The sequence below is a fragment of the Hemicordylus capensis genome, chromosome 11, assembly GCF_027244095.1.
Source record: "Hemicordylus capensis ecotype Gifberg chromosome 11, rHemCap1.1.pri, whole genome shotgun sequence".
In the NCBI taxonomy this organism is placed as follows: Eukaryota; Metazoa; Chordata; class Lepidosauria; order Squamata; family Cordylidae; genus Hemicordylus; species Hemicordylus capensis.
This window is the reverse complement of record NC_069667.1, coordinates 16,260,221-16,272,827: the sequence shown is the minus strand read 5'-3', so window position 1 is coordinate 16,272,827 and position 12,607 is coordinate 16,260,221. Positions and strand designations below refer to the sequence as shown.

General features: G+C 48.5%; 2 protein-coding genes across 9 annotated transcripts in view; one reads left to right on the top strand and one right to left on the bottom strand.

Moving 5' to 3' along the window:
• The window catches only part of LOC128335688 (translation initiation factor IF-2-like), a 68,463-nt gene that overhangs the window by 52,416 nt on the left and 3,440 nt on the right, over positions 1 to 12,607 (top strand). The window lies entirely within an intron of this gene.
• HTR2C (5-hydroxytryptamine receptor 2C) overlaps positions 1 to 12,607 on the bottom strand; it is a 250,560-nt gene that overhangs the window by 234,840 nt on the left and 3,113 nt on the right. For 2 of the 8 annotated variants that reach the window (XM_053274335.1, XM_053274338.1), the window contains exon 1: positions 11,729 to 12,035. The exons of the other annotated variants lie outside the window; for them this stretch is intronic. The gene's annotated coding sequence lies outside the window, so the exon portion shown is untranslated. Of the gene's footprint in view, positions 1 to 11,728; positions 12,036 to 12,607 lie in introns of those variants that run through there. 8 annotated transcript variants of the gene reach the window in all.

Below are 12,607 nucleotides of genomic sequence, written 5' to 3'. Positions count from 1 at the left end.
TCAGAGTGGGTATCTATATGCCCAGTGACAGCATGATAAAGAAAGGCAATTAAAACTGGACTGTAGCTATCCTGTGCTTAAAACCATCTGTATCAATGGAACCAAAGTTTGCCTCCCAAAATGTGCATTCCATTACTGTACTGTACTGATGATTATGCAGATAAGCATAATCCCAGTATATTCTGCAGCTGCTAGTCTTTGTTGGATATGGAGTTCCAGTGCATCGACCTTTCACACCAACTATTCTAATGACCAGTAGGGGCACTGGGAGAAGAGGTCGTTAGTGAGGGTCCCTTATCTGTCCCTGCTTTGCCTCTACTCTAGGACCATCAGGTATTTCCTGTAGCGAGTCAGTTCTACTTCTTTTCTCCTTGGAGAGCAGATGGGAGCATCTCTCTCTCTCCCCGCTCCTTCTCCACAATGAGGAGAGCTGGTCTTGTGGTAGCAAGCATGACTTGTCCCCTTAGCTAAGCAGGGCCCACCCTGGTTGCATATGAAAAGGAGACTAGAAGTGTGAACACTGCATGATATTCCCCTCAGGGGATGGAGCTGCTCTGGGAAGAGCAGAAGGTTCCAAGTTCCCTCCCTGGCAGCATCTCCAAGATACGACTGAGAGAGTCTCCTGCCTGCAACCTTGGAGAAGCCACTGCCAGTCTGTGAAGACAATACTGAGCTAGATTGACCAATGGTCTGACTCAGTATATGGCAGCTTCCTATGTTCCTATTCATTATGTAGCTCATAGTTAGGATACGTCTTTCCTATCTCAAATGTACTTAACCTAATAAATCTTATTTTCTTTGTATTGCACTACAATCTCCATGTTTGTTCTTGACTAACTGCAACAATAAATAAATAAATAACAAACAATACGGCTCTGCAATATTTCATAACTGGAGTGGGCAGTTTCCTCTTGGTGCTTTACTAAACAGTCACAAAGTACAACAGTCTTAGGTGGGGCAAGAGGCCAGACGCAATTTCTGCAATACCCAATTGCAGAAAGCTCAGTCTCTGCCACCCTTCTACCTACCTACGCGCACACACACACAATTTCATCAGGCATTGGAAGTGTGTGGGCAAAACTGTCTTTATAGTCTTAAGGGTTAGCAAAGGGTTAAAAAAAACTATGCTGAAAGTATCACTGCACATACTTCGCATCTTACGGCTCTGAAATGATGCAGCAACCGGAGATGAGAACATTTAACAGTCCAAACAACTCAAATTATTTCTGAACAGCTCATAAAGCACAAAATCTGACGGACAACAAGTACCAGACGACACATTTCAGCAACGCGGGGGCTATAATTAGATTTCAGGGATCTAATTTGAAATGGTCCAGTCAGCCAGCGAGAAGTGCCCCAGCCGTTCAAAATGCATCATCCAGCTTTGAATCCATCCATGAAAATAATAGAATCCTGAAAATAAATCTGTAATTTTATATAATTTCAATGGGACGCTTGCTGAACAGCAGTGGAATTTATGGCACTGTGAGTCATCCTCCTTTCAGGGATGGTTAGGATACTAATATCCTAAAGTTATTTTTTAAAAAATGATCCAGGACCAGCAGACCTTATGCAACAAACGCATAAAAACCCCTGCCTCAAAGATCAGAGCTTCCATGTTTAAAAGAAATCCTCCGGACTTCAGAACTGCAGGGGAGCTAGTTATATTTTGAAACAGCCCAACGCCATTATCACAGGCATGCTAGCAATGACCAAAAGCCAAGAAGAACTTAAGAGTGCTGCTTTCAAGTGTCCTGTCCAAAGGAGCTTTGGGGTTGTACTTTTCAGAAGAGAAGCCTCTCTTCTCCCCATCATCACCACCAACACTACTCCAGCTGTATGGCAAGCCACCTCTGAAATGGAAGGGAGATTCTGAAGGAGGTTCTAAGAGTGAGCAGGTTGCTGAGCAAGAAAGAGCCCCAACACTGACAGACCTTTGATCCCACACTACAGAGAAGTAGTTCAGTGACAGAACATCTGCTCTGCATGCAGAAAGACCCAGGTTCAATCCCTGGCAGCATCTCCAGGTAGGAATGGGAAAGATTCCTGCCTGAAACCACGGAGAGCTGCTGCCAGTCAGTGACGACAATACTGAGCTAGATAGACCAATGCTCTGACTCAGTATTGGTCTGACTCAGCTTCCTATGTGCCCAAGATTGCTTCCCATGGTGGTGCTTCAAATGGGTGTCTATATGCTCCCTCCCACATAACACTAGAATCAGGGGTCATGCCATGAAATTGATCGCCAGGAAATTTAGGACCAACAAAAGGAAGTACATTTTCACACAACGCATAATCAACTTGGGAAATTCTTTGCCACAAGATGTGGTGACAGCCAACAACCTGGAGGGCTTTAAGAGGAGTTTGGATCACTTCGTGGAAGAGAAGTCTATCAACGGCTACTAGTCGGAGGGCTATAGGACACCTCCAGCCTCAAGAGCAGAATGCCTCTGAGTACCAGTTGCAGGGGAGAAACAGCAGGAGAGAGGGCATGCAGGAATTCTGTGGCTTCCAGCAGCAACTGGTGGGCCACTGTGTGAAACAGGATGCTGGACTAGATGGGCTTCCTTGGGCCTGATCCAGCAGGGCTGTTCTTATGTTCTTCTAAATGAGAGTGAACCAACCTTGTCCATTCCATTCAACACCAAAGCTTTGCAAGCAAAAGGTTCCACATACGGCTTCCAGCTAAAAGGATTTCAGGTTGCAGGGCTGGGTGGGGAAAGACCCACACACACCTCACAGGCTCTGCAGAACTGCTGCCGGTCAGAGTAGACAGTCGTGAGCTAGATGAACCAATGTGCTATCTTGGCAGACAATTGCTTCCTGTGTCCAGTCATTGTGGGAGTTTGTGCCGCCCGCTGCAGCGACAGCAGCAGATGCCACAGTGAACAGTTGGGGAGGTGGGAGTGAAGTTGCACCTAGATCCCAAGTCTAGGTGTCCCCTCCCCTGTAGCTGGGCAATTCCAGAGGGAGCCTTGTCAGAGCACTGATCTGTCAGGGAGAGAAAGAGACCAAGACGGAGGGACAATCCAGGGCTGAAGGACCAATTAACAACAGATCCCCTTAATATATAGGAAAGCCATTGCAATGTTGGGGAAGTATGGGGTGAAGATTGCTTACTTGGGATTAATTTCATAATTTGTACGTTTTTTTCCTGGGGGAACATAGGAAGCTGCCATATACAGAGTCAGACCATTGATCCATCTACCTCACTACTGTCTATGCACTGACTGGAACTGGCTTCTCCAAGGTTGCAGGCAGGAGTCCCTCTGTCCTATTTTGGAGAAGATGCTCCCAGGGAGGGAGTTTGGAACCTTCTGTAGGCAGGTCCTCTTCCCATTCCCTGAGGGGCATATTTCATAGGGCTCTGTGGTTGCCAGGAGTCAACATCAACTCAATGGCACACTTTAACTTTACCCAAAGATAACAGAGCTCTGAAATTAAGATGACCCCCTGAGTTCTAACACCAAAGAACCTTAAAAAATACCTAGTCCAATAGATTCAGGTAGATACAATAAGCAATAAGGATGAGTCACAGACGTAAAGATCATCTCAGCTAATGATGTTGAAACCTTCCCCTTTTTAATGTCACTAGACCAGCTTAAACACACACACACACACACACTCTGGAGCTATTGCAAGCGCCTTGCCAAAATTGGCTTGTTCGACCCAGGGCCGACCTTCGACAGAGTGGCAACCCTGATGTGATCCGAGGGATGGGCCTTCAGAGATTTCCCGTGATTATCACACAGGACAGCCCTTGGATCGTGTGCTACCCAGATGGTGCGGTGGCATGCAAGGGATTCTGGGAGCACTCTTCTGGGAGAATTTGCTGCTTGGGTGGCATTCTGAAAAAATATCACTGCCTCAGCCAATATTCCCTGGAGGACAGAGTGGTCTGAGGCAAAAATGGAGTTCCAGAAGTGTCCAGGAAGACACTGGGGAGGAGAGCTGGTCTTGTGGTAAAGTTGTGCCGTCGAGTCGGTGTCAGCTCCTGGCGCCCACAGAGCCCTGTGGTTGTCTTTGGCAGAATACAGGAGGGGTTTACCATTGCCATCTCCCACGCAGTATGAGATGATGCCTTTCAGCATTTTCCTATATCACTATATCACGGCTGCCCAATATAGGTGTTTCCCATAGTCTGGGAAACATACCTGTACCAGCGGGGATTCAAACCTGCAACCTCTTGCTCCCTAGGTAAGTTACTGAGCTTGAATTGTCCCCTTTGCTAAGCAGAGTCCGCCCTGGATTGTATTCAGGTGGAAGACTACAGCTGAGCACTGTCTGGGGTAACTAATTTCCCCTTTGGGGATGGGGCTGTAGCTCAGTGGTGGAGCATCTGCTTTGCATGCAAAAGGTCCCAGGTTCATTCCCTGGCAGCATCTCCAGACAGGACTGGGAAAGACTCCTGCCTGAAACTTTGGGGAGCTGCTGCCAGTCAGTGTAGACAATACTGAGCTAAATGGCCCAAGGGTCTGACTCAGTATAAGGCAGCTTCCTATGCTGCAACATATACAAATTAAAACAAAACAGGATTCATCTAATGTGGGGTATTTTTGTGCAATATTGGATGTGATATAATCTAGAGATATATACTTGTTACCACTGATACATGCTGCTTCTTTTGACTGAAGAAATAATTTTAGCTGGTTCGTTATGTTCCGTTGACATCCTTTTTATATATGCATAACCTTCTGTCAGTCTTATTCACAAGATTAAAAAATCTGCAACAAAAATGCATAATAATATTCCTCCTGGAGCAAATAGCAGCCATGGGGGGGGGTTGCTATCTGATCAGAATGAGGGGGAAAGATTAACGCCCCTTCCCCCACACTGCAGTCCTGATCTGGCACACACGTACGCACACTCTGTGGCTCCTATTTCGTATAAATGAATTTAACAGAATCATAGAAGTGTAGAGCTGGAAGGAACCTTGGAGATCTTCTAGTCTGACCCCCGGACGAGGGCAGGAAACTACAACAGCATCCCCAACAGATGGATGTACAACCTTGGTTCAAAAATCCCTTACAAAGCAGAGCCCAGCGCTTCATGAGGCAGACTGTTCCATGGTCAAACAGCTCTTGCAGTTAGGTCATTACTTTTCATGTCTAGCCCAGGGCTGAACATTAGGTAGCTGTGGAGCTACTGGGAGCTTCCAGGCTGACCGGAAGCAGCTCCCCAGGCTTGCTTCTCCCTCCCTCTCAGCCAATACTGCAAATCTGATTGGCTGGCTGAGTGGGGGCACGGCCATGCCATCTCTCTCTCTCTCCCCCGCCCCTCTCTCTGCATTCACACATAACGGGAAACTGGAGGTCCCTTCATCAACAGTTCCCAAACCTGAACATTTGAACTGGAAATTTGAGTTTCCCACAAGCCAGCCGTGTGCTTGAGGGACGATATAGGAAGATCCCATATCTCTCAGCATCAATGCCCTTGTGACTCTGGGCAAGTAGAAACAACAGAGTACATCCTTCTTCAGTGTTCCTATGACAAGGAGATTCACTCCACCTTCATTCTACTGCTATTACATACGTACTAGTGGGCCCAGGCGCACAGCATCTGCACCTCTAGTTGGGGCCAGACGCCCCCCCCCCCGCTACCACCGCCATCTCACCCCGGGGGTCCAGGGCCAGGCCGTCCCGCCGCCACCTCCCTCCACCTCGACGTCCTCCTGCCCTCCTCTTCAGGGGTGCGGGGCTTCACCTGCCACCCCAACCACCAGCCACCTCCTGGCACACACCACCCCAATCGGTTCCTGGCACACGCTCCTCCCTCCCGCCCTTGCACATGTCGCCCCCTCCAGGCCCGCCATTGGTCACGGCTGCAGCAGAGGCGGAGCTTGCCACATCCCCACACATCCCCTCTACAGGAATTAATGATATAGATCCTGATCGTACGGACCAATTTTACTCCTCTCTACTGCTCTCTTATAACAACTCCGCCGCCACTTAACAGTGTTGCCACGTTCTGCATGGCTGTGATTAAAATCCGGCAGATCAGATGATGACCTCTTGCTCGTGCCCAGCGGCCAACTTTATGGACTAACTCCTGCACGCCTTTCTCTGCTGCCTCAGAGTGCCTCAGGCCAGGCCAGTGCTCCTACAGTTCTACAGCCTGGCAGCTACTTGGTTTTTTACCTTGCCTTAAATCGATAGAATTCTGACCAAGCCTATAGTGGCCCTCGTAGGATTTTATATGTCTTCTTATACCTCCACGCCTTTTATATAGCTTTTTAATACTTTTTTGCTTTTATGCCTTTGTTTTTTATGAAAATATATATATACACACACACACACACACACACACACACACACACACACATATATATATATATTTAAACCATCAACTACTGTTAATTGCAATCTTCCGATCTCGGCCATCAAGGGTCATTTAGTTTGCAGCCTTGCTTTTGTTTTGGCTTGGTTTTAGACAGCCATAGTTTTATTGTAAATCTTACTTCTATTTCTGTTGTTTATAGACTTTTATCATATGCTTGCATTGTGTTACTCATCCCTAGGCTTTTAATATCTACTTTTACTCTTAATATGTAATCACCCCTTAGCCACCTAATGGCACAGCAGGGAAATGGCTTGACTAGCAAGCCAGAGGTTGCCGGTTCAAATTCCCACGCTGTTGTGTTTCCCAGACTATAGGAAACATCTATATTAGGCAGCAACGATATAAGAAGGTACTGAAAGGCATCATCTCATACTGCGTGGGAGGAGGCAATGGTCAACCTACCCCTCCTGTATTCTACCAAAGACAAGCACAGGGCTCTGTGGTCGCAGTGGTGGATTAACAGAGAGGCAGAGTAGGCATTTGCCTACGGCGGCAAAATCTGAGGAACAGCCAATTTTGCCCCACCTCAGATTTTCCTGCCCCTTTCTGTGGGCGGCAGCGGCGGCAGCAAGGGTGGACTGGGCGAGGAGAAAGTTCCCCCCTTTACCTTATTTTTTAAAAGGCAAACCTCTTTTGTTTAAGGTAAAAGGGCGGCAAAAGCTTTTTTGTCTATGGGCTACAAAAAGTTTAATCCGCCCCTGTGTGGTCGCCAGGATTCGACACTGACTCAACGACACACTTTACCTTTAATCACCCCTTGTACTTTATGCTGGTCTATAGCCATAATAAAGACTGATTTGATTTGATTTCCTCCCCACCAAATAAAGAATGGACCCACAGTTTTCCTCCCCAACTCCATTTGTCACATTAGGTTTGCATTAAGCTACACCGCTGTAAACTGTATTTCAGCGGCGACCAAGGGAATTTGCATTCACAGCAAACCGAAGTTGAGGGAGGAAGTTCCTCCCTCGCTCCAGCTGCTATTGGCTGACCGGGCTGTCCTTCAGGAAAGAAAGAATCCCACACAGCCAGCTCCCCCATGTCTCCGCAGTCTCATTGACTGCAGGTCAATGAGACTGCAGTAGGTCTGAACACGGACAGGACAGCGGGAGGGGCAGAACCGCGGGTCCACTGGACCCACGGTTCCGTATTTCATCTGAATTAGACCAACACACACACACGCACACACCTGCGCATGCTCTCCCTCCAGGGTAGCTTTTACTTTCTCTTCCATAAATTTTTGTCCAGTTTCTGCCCTCCACCCCACATACATCAAAGTAGCTCTCCTGCTCCCCTCTTAACCTGCAAAGTTTTCCTTGAATTCAGTAGGCTTGAGGTGAAAATCTATCACTCTGTCAATGTATTTTGTACAAGCTGCCATTTCCCCACGGGTTCCGCCTCCCCAATCCGCCATTTTGTGATGGGCTCTGCCTCCACAAGCCACTTGCTTGTGCTGGTAGCTCCTGGGGTTCTGGCAAAAGGGAAGATCGACAGAAAAGCCCCCAGAGGCCTTAGGTCTGTCCATGCCAGTCTAGCTTGAATCTGCTGCCTTGTCATTCCAGCCCACTGCTGGTTCTGTGCAATACCAAGCCTTGTAGTTGCAATCCATCAACAAACCTCTGCTTCTGCTTCTACATGACAGCCCTTCAAATGTTTGGAGACAGCTATTATATCTCCTTGCAGTTTTCTCTTCTGCAGGTTAAACACACCCTTAGCCGCTGCACATAAGATTTGGCTCCCAGACTTCTCACAGTCTTTGCTGCTTTCTTCTGAATCTCTTCCCATCTACCATGTCCTCCTTAAAATGTGGGCGCCCAGGACTGAATGAAGTTTTTCAAAGAAGTTCAGACCAACACAAAATAGAACCTTTACCTTTTGCAATGTGGACAAGATGTCCCTATTAAGATTGCATTGGCCTTTTTAGCTGCTGCATCACACCACCGGCTCATGGGTCTACCAAGACACCTTGGTCCTTTTCACATGTTCTATGACCAAGTCATAGGTTAGTCCCCTTTATCCTAAACATGCCCATTGGATATTTCTTACCCAAATGCAGGGCTTCACATTTGTCTCTGTTAAACTTCATCTTGTTGGGTTTAGTGCAGTGTTTGAGCTTCCCAAGACAGAACCAAGATTCAACACTGTCTTCTAAGGTGTAAGCTACTCCTCCACCCATCCCACAGCTCTGTGTTGTCTGCATATTCAATAAGCACTACTAGTACTCCCTCATTCAAGTCAAAGATTACAGGCAAGGGTTCTGAGCAGGGGTGCTCTTCCCCTTGGGCTTGCAGGCAGAGGTCCAGGGGCTCCACACCCCCAGGGGCCCCCAAATCCTCTTTAGTCTGTCCCGGGTGGTGTGGTCACCGCACCACCAGCCCACGCTGCGCCAGGCGGCTGGCGCAACCTCTGCTTTAGATGTGGAGGGGGGAGGGGGGAAGAAATATGTGAGATGGGGATATGTTAAGTTGCATAATGCTGAGTTTTGAACACATATTTGCATCAATATACCCGTTTTATCTTCTTACATTCTGGTGTGTTCAGTTGTTGTTTGTGACCTCAAGAATCCACATGTCAAAAATACTGCATGTGTCTCGTGTGTGTGTGTGCGCACGCATGTGTTGGGGGATGATGCTTTTGTAGCAGTACTCCAAAGGCCTTTAGGTCCAGGCTCCAAAATTACCTAGGAGCACCTCTGGTTCCGAGATCACACCTGCCAGTCTCCAGGGAACATCAGCTCTACGTTCTCCACCAGCCTTCTTCCCCTGCACAAAGGTGACCTTTCCTAATAGTCATCTCAGTGGGTCTAGTGAGTCAGCTGACTCTGCCCATGTGAGCACATAGTAACCAGAAGTCCGTATAGTGCATGCAAGATGAATCAACACAGCACGTTGTCTTGAGGGTAGCGTATGGTCGCTTGGGCCTCTGTGGCAGAGGTCTCAACTCAGGGGCATAGCAAGGTCAGAGTGGGCCCTGGGACAAAAAGGGAGGTGAGCCCTTGTCCCTCTGCCTCCTACTTCAGAGAGGTGTTGGAGGGGGGACACTGTTCCCTGTAACAGGGATTCCCAGATGTTCTTGACTACAACTCCCAGCACCCTCAGCTGCAGTGGGATTATGGGGGTTTTAGTCCACAACATCTGGGGATCCCTGTTAGAGGGAACATTGGGGGGGGGGAAGCAAAGAGCAAACTACCACCCAGCCAGTGGGCCCCACTCCCTTGGGGGCATTTCTCCCCATCACCACCACCAGCTTGTTCAATTGCAGCTCTGCTGCTGTCTCAACTGTAGCCAGGTGGAAGGAGTCTGGATTACCACACCATATTCAGCAGACGGTTAGGAGGTTAAGCAGAGGGACAACAACTGTCCCAGGAGCTGTGGTGGTGGGACTGCTGGGGCAGGGAAACATTCTCTTGTCCCTTTTCTTATATAAGGCACTTCAAGAATCCTGTCGCTGAAAAGCAGTATTTGAATAGTCTAGACCAGCAGTTCCCAAGCTCAGCTATTCCAGATATGGTCAGACTACAACTCCCATAATCCACAGCTACAATTTACTGTGGCTGGAAATGATGGGAGTGGTAGTCCAGCAACATCTGGAGGACTACAAATTGGGAACCCTTGGTCTAGATCCAAGCAACATTGTTGTCCAGCAATGTCTGGAGGACTACAGGTTTGGAACTCTTGGTCTAGACCAGGCCTGCTCAACTAAGGCCCCCCAGCAGTTTTTGGACTACAACTCCCATAATCCCCAGTCACAGTGGCCAATAGCCACAGATTATGGGAATTGTAGGCCAACATCTGCAGGAGGGCCAAAGTTGAGCTGCCCTGGCTAGATTATTGGTGGTGGTGGTGGTGGTGGTGCCTCCATTGACTCTTCATCTGAAACTCCAAGAAGCCTGGCACAATTTTCAGTAAGACTTGTTGTACACAAAGGACCAAATTGGAGGAGGAGAAGATCAACATTGCCCATATTTCAGAAGGCCAAATAAGGTTGCGCCATGGAGTCAGTGTCAACTCCTGGTGACCACAGAGCCCTGTGGTTGTCTTTGGTAGAATACAGGGTTTACCACTGCCTCCTCCCATGCAATGATGCCTTTCAGCATCTCCCTATATCGCTGCTGTCCGATATAGGTGTTTCCCCTAGTCTGGGAAATATACGAGTGGGGATTTGAACCTGAAACCTCTGGCTTGCTAGTCAAGTCATTTCCCCGCTGTGCCATTAGGTGGCCCCCAAGCCGGTAGGCCCAGGTAATTATAGGCCTCTTAGCCAGACAATGATCCCAAGCAAAGCTGATGGAGTGGCTGATAAGGAGTGATAAAAGAAGGAACAGGGCACAATTGATGTGGTCAACAGATTCTATATCCGATCAAAGAAAGGTGTAGGAACATAGGAAGCTGCCATATATTGAGTCAGACCACTGGTACATCTAGCTCAACATGGTCACAGACCGGCAGCGGCGTCTCCAAGGTTGCAGGCAGGAATCTCTCAGCCCTATCTGGAGATGCCAGGGAGGGAACTTGGAACCTTCTGCTCTTCCCAAAGCTATGGCCCCATTCCCTAAGGAATGTCTTACAGTGCTCACACATGTGGTCTCCCATTCAAATACAAATCAGGGCGTATCCTGATTAGCAGAGGGTACAATGCATGCTTGCTACTACAAGACCCACTCTCCTCCCATAGAGGAGAGTTCACTGACACCAAGGTTGCAACCCAATTGCACAACGACTGCAAAGGTCAGCTTTCTGCACCGAAGCCTACCAAGTTCTGGGCCTTACGCAGATCCTTTTGGACGGCCTTATATGCTTTAGCACACAATGGACTAAGAAGCCAAGCTGTGAACCAGGACCTCCCCCTTCCAGATCTCACCTTTGCAATGACCTCACCACACATCCTGAAGCAGGCCACTCCCTCTCAGCCTCAGCTGCAATACAGGGGTAGCAATACTTCCTTACAGAGTTGCTGGAAGGAGCATATCCAGATCATCCATGCTCTGAACACTATGTAGATGCCAAGTGGCATCGTTAAGTCGGCATGATCTCCTGACTTGCGGCAGCTCTCCAAAGTCTCATGAAAGGCTCTCTCCCAGGGATCCCTTTTTAGCTGGCGATGCCAAGAACGGAACCCCTTTTAGCTGGAGATGCCAAGAACGGAACCTGGGATCTTCCGCATGCCAAGCAGACCACTGAGCAATGGACCCACCCTTACCCCAAAGCGAAGGGAGCCCCACTTGCTGGTGGGAACTGCAGCACCTCCTTCCAGTTCCGAACCAGCAAGGGCAGCTGCTGGGATCTTCGACTTCCATTCACAGAAGACAACTGACTTTCATTCACTTCCCTCCTAACACTGCAAGCACAGAGCAGCTGCTGCTGTCCTATCAGGGGGGTTAAATGAATACCTCACAGAACGAACTTTGTCCCCTTGCCTGCAGCAGTCCACATTCCTGCCCACAAGGTCTCCATCTACTCCAAACGGGCTTTTCCTCTCTCTTCTCCCAGCCGATTAAATCTTTGCCGCTCCATCTTGACTCCGATTGCCTTAGCGATGAATCACTCCGTGGCTCTCGCCTTGCTGGAGAGACGTCTCAAGGCTGCTTTCTTCCCATCTGCAGCTACAGCACATTTGGTGGGAGCTGCCAGTCGAATCCACCTCTTAAGCCAGGCTCCATCCCTTTGAGTAATGAGAAACGGTCCCCTCCAGTCACCTTCGGTTGGAGCAAAACTAGAAAAAGCTCCCTGCTTCAGTGCAAGCCAATGGAATTCTCCCAAGGAGAACCTGCTACTGCCCCCTGCTGGATGCACGTGTGTGGTTTCTACAACCTGCCTGGCATATTCCAATTGCACCCTTTGCCACTAAAGCAGACCCATCTCCAAAACACAGGACCAGCCATTACCGTTTGTTTAGGAGTGCCTAGACAACATAATCTGACCACCTGTGGCTGGCTGTGGAAGCGATCTTCCTGCCTCCCCCGATGTTCATCTCGTCCCAAAATATGGCTTTATGCAAATTCCCTGGGAATCGTCTTGTGCTCACATGGTCCAGTGGACAAACGTGAGCAAATCTCCATTTGCCACATGTATGGCTTTTTAAAACAGAAAAGGTTATTGGAGGGGGGCGGAATGTCTCTCTCTGTCTAATCCTTTATCTGCTGCAGATCATGCATGAGACATTTGGCACCAGGATTTGATATTCCGAGCACAAATCTCCCGCTGAACACTCTTGATTACGTGACGAGTCTTTATTCCCCAGATGGCGAGACTGTCTTAAGAGATACAGG